Below are 11,723 nucleotides of genomic sequence, written 5' to 3'. Positions count from 1 at the left end.
CGAGTCTATGATACGTAAAACACCAACAAGAATGGTGTTCATGGGAGAACACCACGGAAGAAGCCACTGCAAAAAAAACATTGCTGCATGTCTGAAGTTTGCAAAAGTGCACCTGGAGGTTCCACATCGCTACTGGCAAAATATTCTGTGTGTAACTGATGTGAAATAGCTAGCTAGTTTGAGGGGTGCGCGCTAATAGCGTTTAAATCAGTGACGTCACTCGCTCTGAGACCTTGAAGTAGTTATTCCCCTTGCTCTGCAAGGGCTGTGGCTTTTGTGGCGCGATGGGTAACGATGCTTCGAGGGTGGCTGTTGTCAATGTGTGCAGAGGGTCCCTGGTTCGAGCCCAGGTAGGGGCGAGGAGAGGGACGGAAGCTTATACTGTTACATTGATGCTGTTGACCCAGATCACTGGTTGCTACGGAAAAGGAGGAGGTCAAAGGGGGATGAGTGTAACCGATGTGAAATGGCTAGCTTGTTAGCGGGGTGCGCACTAATAGCGTTTCAATCGGTGATGTCACTCTCTCTGAGACCTTTAAGTAGTTCCCCTTGCTCTGCAAGGGCCGTGGCTTTTGTGGTGCGATGGGGTAACGATGCTTCGAGGGTGGCTGTTGTCGATGTGTGCAGAGGGTCCCTGGTTCGGGGCGAGGAGAGGGACGGAAGCAAAACTGTTACATGTGGACAGATGAAACTACAATTGAGTTGTTTTGAAGGAACACACAACACTATGACACTATGTGTGGAGAAAAAAAGGCACAGCACACCAACATCAAAACCTCATCCCAACTGTAAAGTATGGTGGAGGGAGCATCATGGTTTGGGGCTGCTTTGCTGCCTCAGGGCCTGGACAGCTTGCTGTCATCGACAGAAAAATGAATTCCCAAGTTTATCAAAACATTGTACAGGAGAATGTTAGGCTATTTGTCCGCCAATTGAAGATCAACAGAAGTTGGGTGATGCAAAAGGACAACGACCCAAAACACAGAAGTAAACCAACAACAGAATGGCTTCAACAGAAGAAAATATGCCTTCTGGAGTGGCTCAGTCCTGACCTCAACCCAATTGAGATGCTGTGGCATGACCTCGAGAGCAGTTCACAACAGACATTCCAAGAATATTGCTGAACTGAAACACTTTTGCAAAGAGGAATGGTTCAAAATTCCTCCCGACCGTTGTGAAGGTCTGATCCGCAACTACAGAAAACGTTTGGTTGAGGTTATTGCTGCCAAAGGAGGGTCAACCAGTTATTAAGTTCAAGGGTCCACATACTGTCTCTTGCCACTGTATGTCGTGCTGTATAAGGCAAATGGTGGTCACTCACACCAAATACTGACTGGTTTTCTGTGACCAACAGATGCATATAGGTATTCCCAGTCATGTGAAACCCATAGATTAGCACCTAATGAATTTATTTCAATTTACTGATTTCCTGTAACTGTAATTCAGTAAAGTCTTTGAAATTGTTGCATGTTGCGTTTATATTTTTGTACAGTGTATTTAGCTACCAGTTTTTTGTTTATGAATAAGACTGTCATCATATTCCCCATTTGCAAGGTTACTACTAGACTAGTTTTGCCTTCATGCAATGCAATACTTCAACCACTAGAAACTATGCGTACTGTACACATGGTCTAAATTTTGCGGGAGGATAAGTTCAGATTTGTATAAATGCTAACGTTTGAGTGAACTGGCGCTCGTATGTTTTGGGATACATTTTGTGAACACACAACGTTTATAAATGAGGCCACTGGTCTTTGTGATTTGAATCTGTGCTTCAAATTCACTGCTCGACTGAGGGAACTTACAGATAATTGTATGTGTGGGGTACAGAGATGTGGTAGTCATTTAAAAATCATGTTAAACACTATTATTGCACACAGAGTGAGTCCAGGCAACTTGTTATGTGACTTGTTGAGCACATTTTTACTCCTGAATTTATTTAGGCTTTCCATTACAAAAGGTTTGAATACTTATTGACTCAAGACATTTCAGTTTTTCATTTTTTATTAATTTGTAAAAATGTCTAAAAACATAATTCCACTTTGATATTTTGGGGTATTGTGTGTAGTAGATAAGTGACACAAAATCTCAATTTAATCAATTTAAAATGCAGGCTATACAGCAAAATGTGGAAAAAGTCAAGGGGTGTGAATACTTTCTGAAGGTGCTGTAGTAGTTGTATACAAAACATTTTTAGTTCAATTCAGCCATTATCCTTCTGGAATGTGTTTTTGATTGGGGCTCCAACTTTTACGAAACTGAGATGGTTGAATGAACAAGAATGATCCAACAATAGGTTTCAGGAAGTGCCCATCTGGGTCAGGGTAGTTTCTTGTGACAGACTGTTAACATAAATGTCATGGTGGGTTCTGAGATTAGGGTCATGGTATTGTATTGCATTCAACCAGGCTGCTTCCCAAAGTAAAATGTACTACTTTTGACTAGGGCCGATAGGGGCTCTGGTCAAAAGTAGTGCACTATATAGGGAAAGGGTGCCATTTGGAACGTACCCCCAGTGTGAGAAAAGCCTAATCAGCAAACAAACCTCAATTCTCAGGTGCCTCGTAAGCCGTGTACATTCAAAGGATTCAAAGGTTCCCTCTCTGTGTAACTGTATGCCTCTGGGAGTCCAGGAGCTAAAACAGAAATTAAAGACCGTTGTGAGCGCATGTGTGTTTTTGTGTGTGTGTGTGTATGTCTTTGTGTGTCCTTCAGTTGTCTGGCAGGAAGTTGGAGACAGAGAGGTGGGTGTCAGTTTCAACAGTGCCTTTTTCCAGCTGTGTTGCTGTGGTGGGTAGGTGTAGTTTGGAATGCAGAGATAACGTGGCCGGCGCTGCCGGTATGTTTGTGTGTGTGTGTGTAGTGCCGCACCTTGCCGCCCATGGTTTAACACTGTACACAAGCCCACCCTGAGCACTTTATTGTGTAGCCTCTGTCACTCACTGTGGAGATTTCTCCACTGCCATTCATTGATACGTTCCTCAACATGTTGCTACAAATCCTCAGCCTCTGTTGGTTATTAAACTAAATCACAGAACATGAAGACACTGTATGAATCACACTCAGTTTGTCACTGATCTGGCAGAGTTCTTATGTTTCTACTCACAGAGCTTATAGATATGAAAACAAAAAGTCCTACTGTAAAAACTAGATTTTATACTTAAGTAGAGCATTTTCCATGTTGTTTTGTAGTATACATTTAGCAATGCATTTTAGTTTATTCCTTTTCAGAAAAGTATTTTAATTTTAAGTCATTCTAGAAGAACATGTCATGCCCCATTGCAAACCTACTCAGCTTAAATCAATATGTGAAGTCACCAGACAACATTGTGAGCATCAGCTGGTAAATGTTTGGTGGCGGTGTGTCTGAGTGACTTGTCCTCTCTCTCTAACCAAACTAATGTATCTTCCACACTCGGTCTCTTCCCTATGTTTACAATGTGTCTCTGCTCTTGCACTTAAGCCACACAGGGACATCTGCCAGAGGCATTAGCTGTCCAGGCTTCAGGCTACAAGGGACCAAACCTGGGTTCAAATAGTATTTGTTATCTTTCATATACTTTGAGTGTTTTATTGAGACTGCCTGGGGTTACATATGGGCAGGGTTTTGATTCCTTTGCAGAAAGTAAGTCATTGAAAGACAATAAATGCTATTTGAACCCAGGTCTGCAGTGGAGTCATGTGAGTTTGATGTTTCATGCGGCGTGTTAATGGCTTCTGCATGGTTGGTAGCCAGAGAGTCAGTCCTCTCACCCAGGAAGGGGGCTCTCACACGCCCAGCCTCTTCCCCAGGGGCTGTTTCATTATGGGGTAAAAACTTATTCAATTCCCCCTGTCTACCACTGCCCCACCCTGTTCTACCAGCATGGGCTTAGTTAGAATCCATTTTGACATGTAGCTGGCCAACATTTAAATCAGTAATGGTCTCTTCCCCCAGGGGCCATTTCATCGTGCTGTAAAAAACACTTCCTCAACTCCCCTCTAGCTACCACTGCCCCACCCTGCGCTAGTCTGGCTTTACCTCCACCGTCTTAGCTGGAATACATTTTGACATAGTGTGTTTTTCCTTCTAAATCTGTAATGGTTTCTCCCCAGGGTCTATTTCACTGTGGGGTAAACACTTCCTTAACTCCCCACTAGCTACCACTGCCCCCATCTTGCTTTACCTCCATGGGCTTAGCTATACATGTAGCCAAAATGTTAAGTGTGCCCCTTCTAAATCAGTAATGATCTCTCTCTGTGCTAAGTGGTTTTAGAGGGCTGTGGGCATCTGAAGAAAAGCTGTTGTGAGGGAATATGACATCTGACCTTCCCCTGAGCTCTGTCCCTGTAGACTGGTCATAAGGAGTTCTTGGGAATCTGAAAATGTACAAGAGAGGTTATATCCCAGGAAAAGGCATGGGGTGAGATTGAGTTTAGTCCTGGACTAAAAGGCTTGCTCAAAGGAGAGTCTCCATTGAAATTGATTTTTATTTCAGGACTAGGTTTATCTGTCCAGGAAAGCAGAACTGCATGTTACATATTGGAGGAATTGTACATTAATTTGTGCTAGTTCATTCATACCTATGAGATCTCATCCCTAGTGACAGAATAGACTAATTGGTTGATGAAATAAAGATAACCAATTTTGTTATTTTAAACATGATTTATTAATCCTGTGACTGACTGTGTTGCATGAGAAAGGCCGTTGTAATTTCACTGATGATGTAGATAGCTATGGTATTTTATAGTTTACAACCAATTATTCATAATCAAGAATCAATAAAAACGACAATAGGCTATCCTTACAAAGCCTATTAATTCAGTGTTACACGGAATTTAACTGATTGGGGAATTAAATAAATAAAATGGAAATTCATCCAAATGACATAAAGACATGAGACAGAAAATCAATGATTGCAGATGCAGCCAAACCCCAAAAGCAGGGGTGTCAAACCAATTTTGGTCTTCAACGAGGTCCCGAAGGCCGCACTGAATTTTAAAATGATTTCCTCACTGTCAAAATTAGTCCAAAATAGTCCTCTATCCAGCGTTTTGGGAATCTCCGATGATCCCTGACTGTCTAGCTTTCATTTTCGTGATTATTAGTGAGCTGGACACAGTAAAGAAACTGTATAAATATAGGTCCATTATCATTTCTGCACCGTTTTTTATTTGGTTTTAGTCCTTTTAAAGTATATTGAGGCTCTATGTTTGACACCCTTGCGAGAGAGCGAGAATATTCACACACAGGCCTTTAACCTATCATTAACCCTGTCTTCTCCCCTCTGTCTCACTGTACAGCTGCCTCATCAGATATATGACGCACAGACCCGTCACTGTAATTACACAAATTGACAGACAATCCCTGTGTCAATCTTACTGTTCCCTGTATATCTTAAATAGAAAACCAAGAGTGGATATCTGTCAGTCGGTCTTAAAGAGTTAATTACCACAGGGATGTTTGATTGGAAAGAAAAGGCATGGGGGGTTGTCTGTCAGGTTGTGGAATAATGAGAGAGCTTGGAAAGAAGGGAAAATGAAATACAATACTAATACGCCAATTGTCTTGGGTCTCTATTACAGTAGTCTGTAGCCTGCTTTACTGTGAGGTACTAAAGAAAGAGACTGACTAGAACAGACATTTCTATTCAAGTCTAATTGTCTTTATCCTGATTGGCCAAAGCTGTCATTACCATGCAGTAAAGCACTGTGTTGTTTGAACCAAAATGGCTCCTTAGTGGCTCCTCAGTGTTTAATGACATCCTTTAGCCTCCTGCTACTATTGCCACTTAATCACAGACAGACAATCAGGAGAGAAGAGAAGAGGAAGAGAGGAAATGAAAGGAGTGGAGAGGGGCGGTGAAGAGAGGAGACAAGAGGACAGTAGAGGGGGAGAGAGAAGGCAGTCTAGTCTGTGTATCCACTTATCTGCCACTCAAGTATGCAAATTCTAGTCACGAAGTGGATGCAATCATAATCACATGGGTTCTTCTGTTGAGAGCTTATTGGTTCCCTGGCTGGTTTAGGCTATAGAAGACTCAGTTAGAGGATTTGGGGGATGATTATAAATGCAAGAAGATAATGATAATCATCTAGACTAATCGTCTGGAGGGGACGGGATGATCATTTCATGATACTTTTAAATAAAGAAACATGTTCTGGAAAGAAATGATGGTTTGGGAATCCCAATGAGAGTGCAGTAATACATTTTCTTTACCAGCTTGATTCATTATAGTTGAGAAATATTTTGTCACTTCAGCTTCTTTAAAGGGGAACTGCACCTGCTGATTTAGCCACATTTTTTGGCTTTTTTGGCCGGACTTGCAGCGTGTTGAGCATCACAAATAGAACCTATGCCTGGCCACGCAGATGCTCGGTGAGGAGCGCGAGCAGTGTGGGTGCAATGATTGAATAACACTTACAGTTGGAGTCGGAAGTTTACATACACCTTAGCCAAGTACATTTAAACTCCGTTTTCACAATTCCTGACATTTAATCCTAGTCAAAATTCCCTGTCTTAGGTCAATTAGGATCACCACTTTATTTTAAGAATGTGAAATATCAGAATAATAGTAGAGAATGATTTATTTAAGCTTTTATTTCTTTCATCACATTCCCAGTGGGTCAGAAATGTACGTACACTCAATTAGTATTTGGTAGCATTGCCTTTAAATTGTTTAACTTGGGTCAAACGTTTCAGGTAGCCTTCCACAAGCTTCCCACAATAAGTTGGGTGAATTTTGTCCCGTTCCTCCTGACAGAGCTGGTGTAACTGAGCCATGTTTGTAGGCCTCCTTGCTCACACACGCTTTTTCAGTTCTGCCCACAACTGTTCTATAGGATTGAGGTCAGGGCTTTCTGATGGCCACTCCAAGACCTTGACTTTGTTGTCCTCAAGCCATTTTGCCACAACTTTGGAAGTATGCTTGGGGTCATTGTCCATTTGGAAGACCCATTTGCGACCAAGCTTTAACTTCCTGACTGATGTCTTGAGATGTTGCTTCAATATATCCACATAATTTTCCTGCTTCATGATGCCATCTGTTTTGTGAAGTGTACCAGTCCCTCCTGCAGCAAAGCACTCCCACAACATGATGCTGCCACCCCCGTGCTTTGCTGTTGGGATGGTGTTCTTCGGCTTGCAAGCCTCCCCCTTTTTCCTCCAAACATAACAATGGTCATTATGGCCAAACAGCTCTATTTCTGTTTCATCAGACTGGAGGACATTTCTCCAAAAAGTACAATCTTTGTCCCCATGTGCTGTAAACTGTAATCTGTCTTTTTTTATGGCGGATTTGGAGCAGTGGCTTCTTCCTTGCTGAGCGGCCTTTCAGGTTATATCGATATAGGACTTGTTTTACTGTGGATATAAATACTTGTGTACCTGTTTTCTCCAGCATCTTCACAAGGTCCTTTGCTGTTGTTCTGGGATTGATTTGCACTTTTCGCAGCAAAGTACATTCATCTCTAGGAGACAGAATGCGTCTCCTTCCTGAGCGGTATGACGGCTGCGTGGTCCCATGGTGTTTATACTTACGTACTATTGTTTGTACAGATGAACGTGATACCTTCAGGCATTTGGAAATTGCTCCCAAGGATGAATAAGACCTGTTGAGGTCTACAATTTTCTTTCTGAGGTTTTGGCTGATTTCTTTTGATTTTCCCATGATGCAAAGAGGCGCTGAGTTTGGAGGGAGGCCTTGAAATACATCCACAGGTACACCTCCAATTGACTCAAATGATGTCAAATAGCCTATCAGAAGCTTCTAAAGTCATGACTTCATTTTCTGGAATTTTCCAAGCTGTTTAAAGGCACAGTTAACTTAGTGTATGTAAACTTCTGACCCACTGGAATTGTGATACAGTGAATTACAAGTGAAATAATCTGTCTGTAAACAATTGTTGGAAGAATTACTTGTGTCGTGCACAAAGTAGATGTCCTAACCGACTTGCCAAAACTATAGTTTGTTAACAAGAAATTTGTGGAGTGGTTGAAAAAAAACGAGTTTTAATGACTCCAACCTAAGGGTATGTGAACTTCTGACTTCAACTGTATATATATATATATATATATAATTTCAGGGTTTTTCTTTATTTTTATATGTCAAAAAATTTATGTAACAACTACAGATTGTCCCTTTAAGTCTATCAAAAGTGTACAAGTTAGAGCATGTGTCTGTTTTATCAGCATGAATTAGATTGAGCAATAAAAGCCCCCCTTTTATTTCATAGGCTTGGATCCGCACTATGCAGCTGTTGCAAGAGCACATTTTTCTCTGGCTGTCCACTGGTTTCAAAAACAATGATTGATTGGCAGCTTCAACTTCTTGAATTCAACCATAATTGGGTTCAAATACACATTTAGATTTGTGAACAGCCATCCACAACAACCACAATCCATAAGGCGCAAATAGCTAAATGAGAGAGCAGCAGTGTGATTCACATCAATTTGCTATGTAGAGTTCAATAATAAGTGATATCCGTATCGCCGTAGACTACACCACTACTGTCATCCTTACCTCCAAGCGTTTATTAAAGTTGGATAATCTTTGGATGCCGACAGCAATCGCACCATTGGAAGACATAGCTTGGACTGTAGCCTACAAAAGCCTATTCCTGCTCTTTTCCCGCAATCCATCAAACACATATGGTTTGATTACAGTCACCATTTTTTTTGTTATCCCTGTATTCTGTTACTCCCCAAGGACCGCATACTTAGGTCCTTCGGCAGGGCATGGAAACCGTGGAGCGTTGACTGTGGAGGCACGGTCGATCCATATAGGGCCTGTGATCTTTTGAACGCGTTGGGGGCGATGACACGACAAGAGCCCCATTCAACAAGCGCCCCATTCAATGAAGGGAAGCAAAGTGGGTGGAGGGGCGATTTGCACGTGGAGCTTGGCAAAAGGGGGCAGGATTGTTGACATAATTGTAATCCAAACACAATCTTCATTGATTTGGTGTGATGCCCTGAGGTTCCAAACTCAGTTTTAGAGGAGACTGACGTTATGACCGAAATGATCCTATTTACACTTTGTAGTCAATTTTGACACTAGAATAAATGTTTTTGACTCATATCGATGCCACATAGGCCATTTTCAACGTGATTAGTTGCATTTTAGGGGCAGTCACTCTAATTTGTCAGTGAACATTCAATGCACATGTGAGTGTGACATGGAACAGCAGGATTGTCAGTCAGTAGTGTCTCACTCTTTTATTTCTGTCGTTGTTTAACATATCGTTTTTATACCCCAAATTAAAATGTTATTTTCAGATTTCATGACATTGTGAAAGACCAGTATGTTCCAACCAACTTTGATTTACACATTGTGATGAATGCAGCAAACGAAGCTGAGCAAAACAAATACAAAGGTTTAATTGAATTAATTCTACAGGGTGGTGTTTATGGGTTGTCACCCACTCCCTAACACCCTTAACACTAAACAGTGCCTGGTGGATGGATAATGGGAGAGTGGATGGCTTTAGCAGACAGAGTGCTAGAACAGGGAAACATGGCCATTTGTGGAACACTGTTGTAATAGCCTACAAAATGAGCACACGTTTCTCTATATTTCTCCTAGCCTGGAAATCATACCTGAATTCAGCTCCGTTTCAAATCTGTTTCAAACAATAGTGAACCATAACATAATTCAGTCTGGATTTCGAGGGAGTATTAAAACTCTTCTGGAATATTCTATGAGTAAACAGTATTTTATTGTAGGCTACAGAACCATGTTGTTGGTTATCATTGAGAACAAAATTTGACTTTGTTTTCAACATCTGCCTCTCAGACACATACAATGCTGGTTGGTTGTGATGTGTTACTTGTACTGTAACTCACCTCACTTCACCTAAGCGCTCCTCTCCCACCTCAGCTTTGACTCAGGTAGCCAGGGGAATGATTTAAGTGTCTGACTGCCTTAGAACAGGTTTGGGTTTTCTGAAATTATCCTTCATAACAGTTACCTGTAGACATGACTGAGCTCTTGCTTTTGAGTGTTTGGAGAGGTTCAGCACATTGCAGGGTGATTGTGACTAGTAGCTCACCTTAGCTCTGTCTATGATTTAAGTGTCTGACTGCTTTAAAACAGGTTTGGGTTTCCTGTAGACAAGCTACCTGAGCTGTTGCTCCTGGCTGTTTTGGAGACTTTCATCACTGCAGCGAGAAAAGAAAAGGAAATAAAGAAGAGACTTGATGAGTAAAGAGGATTAATGAAATATATCTCTCGCGATTCCCCCAGGCAAGTTTGTCTCTCAGATATTAGATAAAGTTAGACAAAGACCCTTCTCATAGTCTCAGTGAAGAACCAAAGGAGCCTTAACAACTAGGCATTTATAAGAGAGCTCTATGTGGGGAATGAGCGTGTGAATCATCTAGCTTAGGTCATGTCCCAAATGGCATCCTATTCCCTTTTTAGTGCACTTCTGGGCTCTGGTCAAAAGTAGTGCACTAAATAGGGAATAGGGTGCCATTTGGGACGCAGTAGGAATGTTGTGCTCCAGACTTCACCTCCCCTTTTATGACCTCCTAGGGGTCAACATGTTCCTAAATCATGTTCCAACACCAAAGAGTTCCTTACAGTTCACGACTAGAGTGATAGTTACTGGGGTCACGTGTAGTGCAGCATTCTCAGTCAGTCAGCATTCTCAGTACGGATCCTCTTAAACACTGAAGGATCTGAAGGGGTTTCGGGTTCCATGATGACTATGCGTTTGTCCATAGAAATAGAATGTGTCTGTGTAAAGTGGATGGATAGACTAAAGAAGATGGCACTGAATAGTGGTGGGTGTAGAGAACTCCTTTCAAAAAAGGTTCTCGAAACCTCGGCGCTTGGAACTTGTGGTGCATGGACCAAAATGAAACCATTAGATGTAGTGGAGATAGAATAAACTCCTGAAATGCTTAAAATGTGAACATGGTCTGTTCTCCTAATGTGAATATGGTATCAGGATTGTGGAGCTTACCTTCCCATCCCCCTGTATGTTCATCTGTGTAACTGGGAATTGACTAAAGAAGCCCACACGAAAAATGACAGTTTACTATAGAATACTACAATACTTACTATAGAATTCTATAGTAAACTGTAGGATACTGTATAATACTATACTACACACTGTACTATCCCTCGATAATGTGTAGGACTTATGATGGAATGTTGTAGTATACTATAGTACTAAATACTACGGTATTATCTGCAAAAAAAAACACTGTAGTAAATATTACAGTAATGTCCAAAAATACTACACTTTTTTTTATCTATGGTATATACTACAATATTACATTTGCATGTACCCTGACTATTCCCCTAACCCATATCCCAATTTGTGCCACCCATAAGTGAGAAACCTACATACTAATCTAAGTATAGATCAAATATTGTGTTACCTACAGGTTATAGAAAAGAGCAGAAGGTCTGAACTATCTGTTCAGACCCCAGTCCTACCTACCTACAGGTTATGGAAAATGTGTTCTTTTAATATTTCTCTAGTAGGTTTTCTGAAGGAGAAAGCCTCCACTTCTATGTCAAAGATAATAAAACAAAAACACTATATTAAATACCACAGTAATGTCCACAAAAACATTACAGTAAGTACTACAGTATACTACAGTCCGCAAAAACACTATAGTAAATACTACAGTATACTACAGTGAATACTACAGTAAAGTCAGAAAAAACACTACAGAGAATACTATAGTATTTATACCATAGTATACTATGGTATTTTTTTATGTGGGAGAT

General features: G+C 41.1%; 1 non-coding gene across 1 annotated transcript; it reads left to right on the top strand.

Annotated features, from left to right (window-relative positions):
* The first annotated feature begins 11,444 nt into the window (after window positions 1-11,444).
* Window positions 11,445-11,497, top strand: LOC123726798 (U7 small nuclear RNA). Its single transcript, XR_006758947.1, has one exon. It is a non-coding gene; the product is annotated as a U7 small nuclear RNA (small nuclear RNA).
* The last annotated feature ends 226 nt before the right edge of the window (window positions 11,498-11,723 follow it).

The sequence above is a fragment of the Salmo salar genome, chromosome 01, assembly GCF_965601325.2.
Source record: "Salmo salar chromosome 01, fSalSal1, whole genome shotgun sequence".
Taxonomy (NCBI): Eukaryota; Metazoa; Chordata; class Actinopteri; order Salmoniformes; family Salmonidae; genus Salmo; species Salmo salar.
Note: the sequence above shows the minus strand (reverse complement) of the source record. Positions and strands in the feature narration are given on the sequence as shown.